We start from the raw sequence: 9,180 nt of genomic DNA on the forward strand, positions 1-9,180 counted from the left end.
AGACTAGGAGCTTAGTTAATATACATGAATCTGTCTTCCATCCTCACGACTTTAGGAAGGAAGTAAAACAATGTTCTAGGATCAGTGATGCTAGCATGGCTGAAGGCAGAGAATCATGAGTTCAAGGCCAGTGTAGGCTATAGAAAGATTCAACACAAAAGTAAACTAGCCCACACAATAAAAACAAAGGAAAAACATGCATTTACATTAGCCTTCAAATGGTCTCCAGTTTTTTGAGATGGCAAAGTCCTATTTTGATACCCATCTCCTGTTTTTTTCCCTTTGATGCCTTTTGTTGAATAGAATTTACAATCTGATACTGCCAAATTCTCTAATGTTTGCCCATGTTTACGTATGCTCCCAGAGATAAGCCTGTGATTAGCTGTCTGTGTGTACTTTTCATAGTGAGACACATGAAACGTATCTTCTCCATGTTATAAATGGACTTTCCCCAATGCTTCTATGCAATAGTTTCTTAATTCCAAAGCTAATGCAGTTGCCACCAAGTTCTCCTTAGAGACATGAAAATACCTGCCCCTGAACTTCATTCTGTTTAGCAGGCCTGTTTTCCAGTTACAGTGATCATAGCTCATCAATCACTGTGACTTTCTATTATGTTCATATCTCTCAAGGAAGCTTTCTTTCTCGGTTTTATTTCAAAAGCAAATTTATTTGTAACATTGTTTGTTTATATGTTTCAGAGTCTTTTCGCAAAAACAAAACCAACATAAGGATTCTTTATGCATTTTGCATACTGCACAAGTAAAATAATTTCTGAAGAATATTTGTCATTATGCCCTCCCTGGATCAGTTTCACAAATTTTGTGATAACAGTTCTGTGTGTGAATTTTTAGGGGTTGTTGCTGATGTTTTTGAGTCTGTTTATGTTTCAGTTCCGTAGCATTTGACTCAAAATTTGTTTGCTTCTGTGTTTCCTAGTACTGGACTCCAATGTAGAAAAAGGCAATATTTTTAAAATGAAATCTGTTCTGATGATATAATGAAATTACTGAACTCCATTTCAGTCCCATTATATGTATATGTTCAGCAGGCACAGAAACAGCATTACATCATCATGTAGAGGAATACACATCGACAGAGAGGACACTCACTGAGGCAAATGAAGCGTATCTTCCACAGGGGAAAATATACTGCTGTGAAATAGTACTGCCCACACTTACTACACAAACATCATTTCCCAGTGTCATTATTTGAAATGCTATGGCAAAATAAATGCCACATCCTTCTATAATACAAAATGAAGGTTTTGAGTCTCTGCACAGTTCCCTGTGTGAAAACAGGTTCATACACTTCTGGTTTGCCATTTACGGACATTTTCACTTTATTGATTCTTTAATAAGTGTGCTTTTAACTGTTTAACCATTTTCTTCTCTCTATTTCATTTTCTACCAGCAATTTATATCTAGAATAGCACACAAGTCATTATTCTAGTCTGAGAAACAGTCACAACACACAATGCTGTGAGCACCCAGACCAAGAAAACAGTAATATAAGGAGAGTTCCCAAGCACAGCATTTTATTTACAATTCTGATTTTATTTCCTTTGGAAAAAGTCCCAGAAAACGAGTTATGAATTAAAAGCATAAGAAATTTTTAAAAATATCAGTAAATGCCCTGTGGGAGGGATAATTTCCTAGTTTTAATAAATCATCACAGAGAACCATCCCAGGGATGTTATTACCTCATCGATAATTTCCAATTTGGGATCAAATCTAATTTTTGCTATAATTTGTATAACTTTTAAAAATGAATTTGTGTTGCCACCTTGGTCCACGAATTAATTCTCTTTCCTTGTGTTGCTTTATTTTTAAACAGAGTTTCAGGAATTCTTATATTGAAGCACCACTTCTACATGAACAATATTAGCTTTGAGGAATTCTTGTACTTATGTGATTTTCTATTTCTGTTGCTTTCTAATTTTCAGAATTTCTGTTTAGTTTTAGTTATCTTTCATATTTCTTTTTTTCTTTCCATTTTTATTAAATTGGGTATTTCTTATTTACATTTCAAATGTTATTCCCTTTCCAGGTTTCCTGTCGATCAGCCCCCTAACCCCTCTCACTCCGCTTCAATATGGGTGTTCCAACCCCCATTACCGCCCCCCCAACAATCCCCTACACTGGGGGTACAACCTTGGCAAGACCAAGGGCTTTCCCTTCCACTGGTGCCCCAACAAGGCTATTCACTGCTACACATGTAGTTGGAACCCAGGGCCAGTCCATGTATAGACTTTGGGTAGTGGTTTAGTCCCTGGAAGCTCTGGTTGGTTGGCATTGTTGTTCTTATGGGGTCGCAAGCCCCTTCAGCTCTTTTAGTCCTTTCTGTAATTCCTCCACCGAGGTTCCCATTCTCAGTTCAGTGGCTTGCTGCTAGCTTTAGCCTCTATATTTGACATGATCTGGCTGTGTCTCTCAGGAGAGGTCTATATCCTGTTCCTGTCAGCATGCACTTCTTAGCTTCTTCTTATCTAGTTTTGGTGGCTGTATATACATATATGTGCCACATATGGGGCAGGATCTGAATAGTAGTTCCTTCAGTCTCTTCTCTAAACTTTGCATCCCTATCCCCTCCTATGGATATTTTTGTTCCCCTTTTAAAGAAGGAGTGAAGCATCCCCATTTTGTCATCTGTCTTGAGTTTCATGTGTTCGTGCATTGCATCTTGGGTAATTCAAGCATTTGGGCTAATATCCACTTTTCAATCAGTGCATACTATGTGTGTTTTTCTGTGACTGGGTTTCACTCAGGATGATATTTTCTAGTTCCATCCATTTGCTGATGAATTTCATGTATTCCATAACATAGATATACCACATTTTCTGTATCCATTCCTCTGTTGAAGGGCATCTGGGACCTTTCCAGCTTCTGGCTTTTGTAAATAAGACTGCTATGAGCATAGTGGTGCATTTGTCTTTCTTGAATGTTGGAGCATCTTTTGGGTATATGCCCAAGAGAGGTATAGCTGGGTCCAGAGAGGTTGTACCAGTTTGCAATACTACCAACAATGGAGGAGTGTTCCTCTTTCTCCACATTGTTGCCAACATCTGTTGTCACCTGAGTTTTTGATCTTAGCCATTCTGACTGGTGTGAGGTGGAATCTCAAGGTTGTTTTGATTTGCATTTCCCTGATGACTAAGGATGTTGAACATTTCTTTAGGTGCTTCTCAGCCATTCGATATTCCTCAGCTGTGAATTCTTTGTTTACCTCTCTACCCCATTTTTAATAGGGTTATTTGGCTCTCTGGAGTCTAATTTCGTGAGTTCTTTGTATATTTTGGATATTGGCCTTCTCTCAGATGTAAGATTGGTAAAGATCTTTTCCTTATTTAATATTTCTATATAAATCACATTTTAATCATTTAATAAATCTCACTGAGTCTCTATCCTTCTGATTGGTTAGCCCTCTTCGCCCTGCTTCTTTCTATAATTGTTTAGTAATCCCTGTCTCCCCTTTATAAGGAGTATCTGTTCTAGAATTTATTTTTACACTTGTACACAGTAATAAATACTTACGTTAATTCTTTGTGCTTTTTAATATCAGTTGTTACCTTTGGACTGCTGTAACAAAGGTAAATATTTTGTTCTTACCACACACATCCTGCCTGCCCATGTTACTTTTCTGTCTATACCAACCCAGCAGTAATAATTGCTAATCTTCCAGAAACAACTTCTGGAGTCAGTTTTTTGTTACTTTTTTGTTTATTTACTTCTCTATTAAGTCTAATTCACCAGGTAGTGTGAAAGTTCCTCTCCATATATGAAAAGATCATGAGCGTCCATTATTTTAATATGCCAAGGGAGTCCTAGAACCTCCAATCAGTTGCATTTTTTTTTTTTTCTTTTTTTTTTTTCCGAGCTGGGGACCGAATTTGGGCCTTGCGCTTTTTAGGCAAGCGCCCAACCACTGAACCTTCAAACTCAACCCCGCAATCTGATTTTTTTAAAACTATTTAGTAAAACCAATGCTACCTGTGGGTATAAGAGTGGTGGGAACCATTAGAGCATGGGAAAATCACCAGTGACCACACTATCCACAGATGATTGGGTGTGGTATGTAGGGGCAGCCAGGGCAGTTGCAGGAGGAATATGATCATTGTAAGTGATCATATTTTATTGTAGACGTATATAAAATTCTCAAGAATCAAGGGAGAAGATCTCCCTTATGTTCAATGCCTTGTTCTCTGAATCTGCTCTCTCTCCATAAAGAAAGCTTTAGGGGTTCATCTAGTCCACAGAGGTTTACTAAAGTTGCACCTTCGGGTTCTATTTTCAGCCATGTACTGAGTACTCCCTGGACTTGTCCTTCAGGGAAATTTTTATTAACATATGTTTTGTTTATTTTTCTGACCCTTTTCTATTTGATCTTTCTTTGCTTTATTACCTATTTCAAAAATATCAGAAGATGCTTACCGTATAATTTTAAAATTTTACTTTAAAATGTTCTTACTAATTTTTTTTTTATTTTGGAAAAAAATTCTGTCTTTTTTCTATTGTGTTCCATGTTTAATTCTGTATTTCCTTATATTCCTTGTTTAAAATCTATATTTTATATCATCTGTATGTGTGTGTACATGGGTATTTGTGTGTGTGTGTCTGTGTGTATGTGTGTGTGTGTGTGTGTGTGGTGTATGTGTGTGTTCATGTGTGCATGCCTGTGTGCGCACACGCACATGCAGATATGTGTGGAATCCAGAAAAGTGTATGCAGTTCATTGGAGCTATAGTTACAGGCTAGCAGGAGTAGCTACATGTGGGTGCTAGGAACCAAACTCAGATCCTCTGCAAGCACTGAAAACCCTCTTGACTGTAATGCCATCTCACCAGCAGAAATGGTTTTTGTTAGCAGAGTTCTCCTTTTTGTTTTAAGTACAGTGATGTTTCTTATAGACCATATTTTCTTTTTACTATGAAAGTTTTTTTATAATTTTTTATATTTATAATCTTTGAAGCTGTATATTCTTGTATTCACCGAATCATCTTTGAGTGTCTCTCCCTTGCCCTGTTTAATATTTACATTTTCTCTAGATGCTTATTTCTCCTTAGCTGTGTCTTAAGTTGCTAGAAGACAATTAAGCAATGATAGGGACGTTTCTGTCCATGCAGTCTCTACTGTAGACTTGCTTGTAGGGTAACAAGCAGAGCAGATTTTGTTCTTGCTGATATTGATAGCACTGAGCCCACGATGTAAATAAGTCTAGATTTCCTTTTGGTTGTGCACTGTTCCACAGTGGAGGAAAGGCATAGTGAATAAGACAAGTTTCTGTTTTGTTTTAATTTTTAATACTTAGTATGCAGATCTCCTTAGCCTGCTTCCTTCCTTCCTTCCTTCCTTCCTTCCTTCCTTCCTTCCTTCCTTCCTTCATCCCTTCCTTCCTTCTATCTTTCTTTATATCCCTAGAACCACATTGTAGATTTCTCTTTACAACTTCCTTCCTTTCTTCAATCTTCCTTCCTTCCTTCTATCTTTCTTTATATCCCTAAAATATCAAAAACGTTGTTAGAGAACACTCATACTCCAAAACTAAACTAATTTAAAGACTTCCTTTCTTTCATTGTCCTCTACATTTATCTTTTAAAAGATACAAAAACAAACCATCTGAAGGTTTTGTATGAGAAGGACAGGGAGATCATCCGGTATCAAACATGCTTTAAATTTTGTTTTAAAACACAAAGAGAGATCATTTACTTTATGATCTATCTAGCCTGGAAATTCAAAATGTGCATCTTCTTTATTTGAACTCACTGAACTAATTTCCAGGTATTCTGGAAGAATAGTGAGCTTGATATATCAACTGAAACTTGCTACTTAATTCTCCTGAAATTTATTTAACCTTCAATTGTTCCATTTTCATTAGTCATTCAGCTCACTAATTTTAATTCCACCTGCAGGTCTTGTTTAATTTCTTTGTCTGCTATCTTTAGTCAAATATTTTTCTACCCTGTGGCAGGAGATGCCTGCTGTGCTGGCATCTGTGGTAAAAGCTTGAGGAGGAGGAGCAAGGGGTTAGGATAAAAACAAGCAGGGTGGTTACGTGGACTGGATCATGGCCTCAAATTCATAGTGGAAACCTGAACCTCTAGGTTTACTGTGACTTTTGTTAGGGCCTTGAAGGAAGTTATTAAGATAATATGATAAAGGTGGGTCATATTCATTATGACTTTTTTTTTTCCAAGAAAAGCAAGAGACACTGGGAATGGTTATGCACACAGAAGAAAGGCCATTTGAGCATCCAATGAAAAGAAAACCTTTTTAAGCCAAGGAGGGCTGTCTCTGGAGAAATCAACATTTGAGGTAAATTTCCAGATGCTAGAACAGTAAGAAAATAAGTTACTAATGTGTAACTTACCAAGCCTCTGATATTTGTTATGACAAGCCAAGATGACCAATAGGAATAGGTAGATTTAAATTGACAAACATGTATATATATATATATATATATATATATATATATATATATATATGTGTGTGTGTGTGTGTGTGTGTGTGTGTGTGTGTGTGTGTGTGTGTGTGTGTGTTTGTCACTTCAAGTTCACTGACATAATTAGAATAAGCATCATAGGGTAGACATGTCTAAACCTACCCGAGTGCAGAGCCACACACAGCCAGCACTTTATGACTGTCATAGGTTCAGAGCCTGCCAGCCAGATTCAGTTAGTTATTAGAGACCCCTGCAAAAGAGTTTCCTTCAAACTTTTCCTTCTTGCTCCAAGGATCAGGGGCAAAACTAACAGTGTGGTGGAATTTGGGATACAGGCAGCTAGGAAAGAAGGCTTTGTGAGAAATTTTCTGCCACGTAATAATATGTGTAAAATGAATGCTAATTACAACCAAATGAAAAGTTGTGGGTTTGCAAAGATCATCTCCCCACAGCTGAAGAGCAGTGGCAGGGTCTCTGGCGAGGGCTCTTTGCCACACCTGAGACATCTCTAGAAAGAATGAGATGTGCGGCCATAGCCTCACGCGATAGCAGCAAGAGAACAAAGATGACTTATCTCATTGTATGGTTCAAATGGTTCTGGGAATCATTGTATTGGTACAGAGAACACGGTTTCTTACCCTGGTGTTTTAGTGTTGACATGAATCAGGCACACAATACATCATCAGCTTGAAACGCTGGCGATGTTAGAGGAAAAAAAGCAAAAAAAAAAAAGTTGTAAGCATCATATTTATGCCCAAAATAGTTCCTAGTCTATTAAACAATTTCATAAACATATAAATATAATGATTAAAAAAACCATTACTTTAAATTATTTTATTATTATTTAAGACCTTAATAATGGTGCTTAAAGTTTGCTGACTTTTGAAAAACTAAGCGGCAAACTTTATTGCAAATTAAAAATTAGTTCTTAAAAAATCTGAATTGACTAGATATGAAACAATTTAAAAACCGTTAAAAGTATATTGAGAAAAACCAGGCCTTTTTTTTTTTCTTAAAAAAACAAAAAACAAAACAAAACAAAAAGAAAAACATGTTTGTCATGACCAAAAACAGACTTCTTTAGGTAAAAATAATAAAAACCCATGTTGCATAGATAATGCAGATAGTTCTAGTGGATCTGGTCAATGGGCAAAAGGCAAGCACTTAAGGTCTTCAGCTCCAATCTTTGCTCATTTCTTATTGCTGGAATTTCGTATTCATTTCTTTTTGTTGGATGACCAACCGGATGATGGTAGAGATGGTAAGCCGGCTTTTACTCAGCCCTGCCCTGCTCAGCCTCGGAAGCAGACAAATTCTCAGCTGGTGGATTTGCTGCTTTTGTCTCTTTGCCGTCTTGTGGTTTAGGGTTCTCTGGGTGTCTGCTTCAGTAATTGAAGTTGCAGCAATACCGACGATGTTGAGGTGACTGCTGACTTTGGGTCTCATCTCCTTGATTTTCTTTGTCCTCTTCACTGCCATCCTCTCTAGGCTGTCTTTGGAGAGGAGAGCCCCTGTGGAATCGTGGTCTGTAACCCCGATACATCCTTTGTCTTACTGGTCTACCTTGAGGGCCCCTGAGGAATCATGGTCAGTAAATGTATACATGTTCTGTCTTACCGGTCTACCTTGCTCTCCTGCACCCTGGTGGTTAGCATCATCCATCAACTCTCCTTGCCCAGGGGTTTGGAATCCTGTGGTCAGCACACATAGGGTCTCTGCATGTAGTAAGGTGAGAACCTTAGCCTGCGATAGGGCTTGGGTTGTTGGGTTTGGCCTTCGAGAGCATTTTCCGATCCCCCATTCTTTTCCCCACTCTCACTATTCCGGTAATTTTGCTGGTAATTGCCTGGAGGAGCCCTACGACGTGGATAGCACCTATAATGGTTACTGTCTGCTGCGTATTTACTGCCTTGAACTGAACCTCCACCAGGGCCGGTAACATTTGCTGCCTCCGCACCCTTTTCTCCTTCAACAACATCAAACTCCGGTCTCACCATCTCCTACACTGCGAAGGTTCTTCCTGGGGTTTTCCTTCTTTATGGCAGTCTGGTGTACAAATACGTCTTCCTTGGTGTCATTCTTGTCAATGAAACTGTATTCATTCCTTACATTGAACAACATTATACTGTTCACAAAACCTTCGTTGCAATGACTTTCTTGTAGCCGCTGTGGGCGCCACAGATGTGAGGCTGCCCCAGCTTGGTGCGGTTGCTGCTGGGTCTCAACCTCGCTGCTCCTGGTTGTGGTGATGGTGACTGGGGATTGTGGCGACAGCTGCGGCTCCTTCTCGGTGTTATGGTGACTAGGCCAGCGGTGGCAGTGGAGCTCTCAAGGCTCTCTGGCTCTCTGGGGTCTACTCTCCACTCCCGCTACCGATCAAACCATAAAATTATTTTTAAGACATAAAGCATCTTTATATTGTGTAGATTAATGGATTCTCAACGTCTCAGCCTCTCTTTCTTGTCCCTCCGACATTCTCTTTTGTTAGCCTAGACAATTTCAGATTTTCATGTCATAAAGGTAAGACATAGTTTTAGTAAAGCTCTAAAACTAGAAAGCTAAGATGAGAAAAAACATCAGATGGCATATTTGTTTTGGATTCCTTTAACCAAATGTTCATGCAGTATAACTGGCCAGAGTAGATCGTATTTTTTTAAAACCTTCATAAAATGTAATAATGATGCTGGACTTTTTTACAGTCCCACCCACCAGCAGTATGTGAGTACTCTTTTTCATCCACAT

General features: G+C 38.4%; 1 pseudogene; it reads right to left on the reverse strand.

Moving 5' to 3' along the window:
- Positions 1 to 7,611: 7,611 nt before the first annotated feature.
- On the reverse strand, positions 7,612 to 9,180 carry LOC116905097 (annotated as a pseudogene).

Source organism: Rattus rattus, chromosome 1, assembly GCF_011064425.1.
Source record: "Rattus rattus isolate New Zealand chromosome 1, Rrattus_CSIRO_v1, whole genome shotgun sequence".
Taxonomy (NCBI): Eukaryota; Metazoa; Chordata; class Mammalia; order Rodentia; family Muridae; genus Rattus; species Rattus rattus.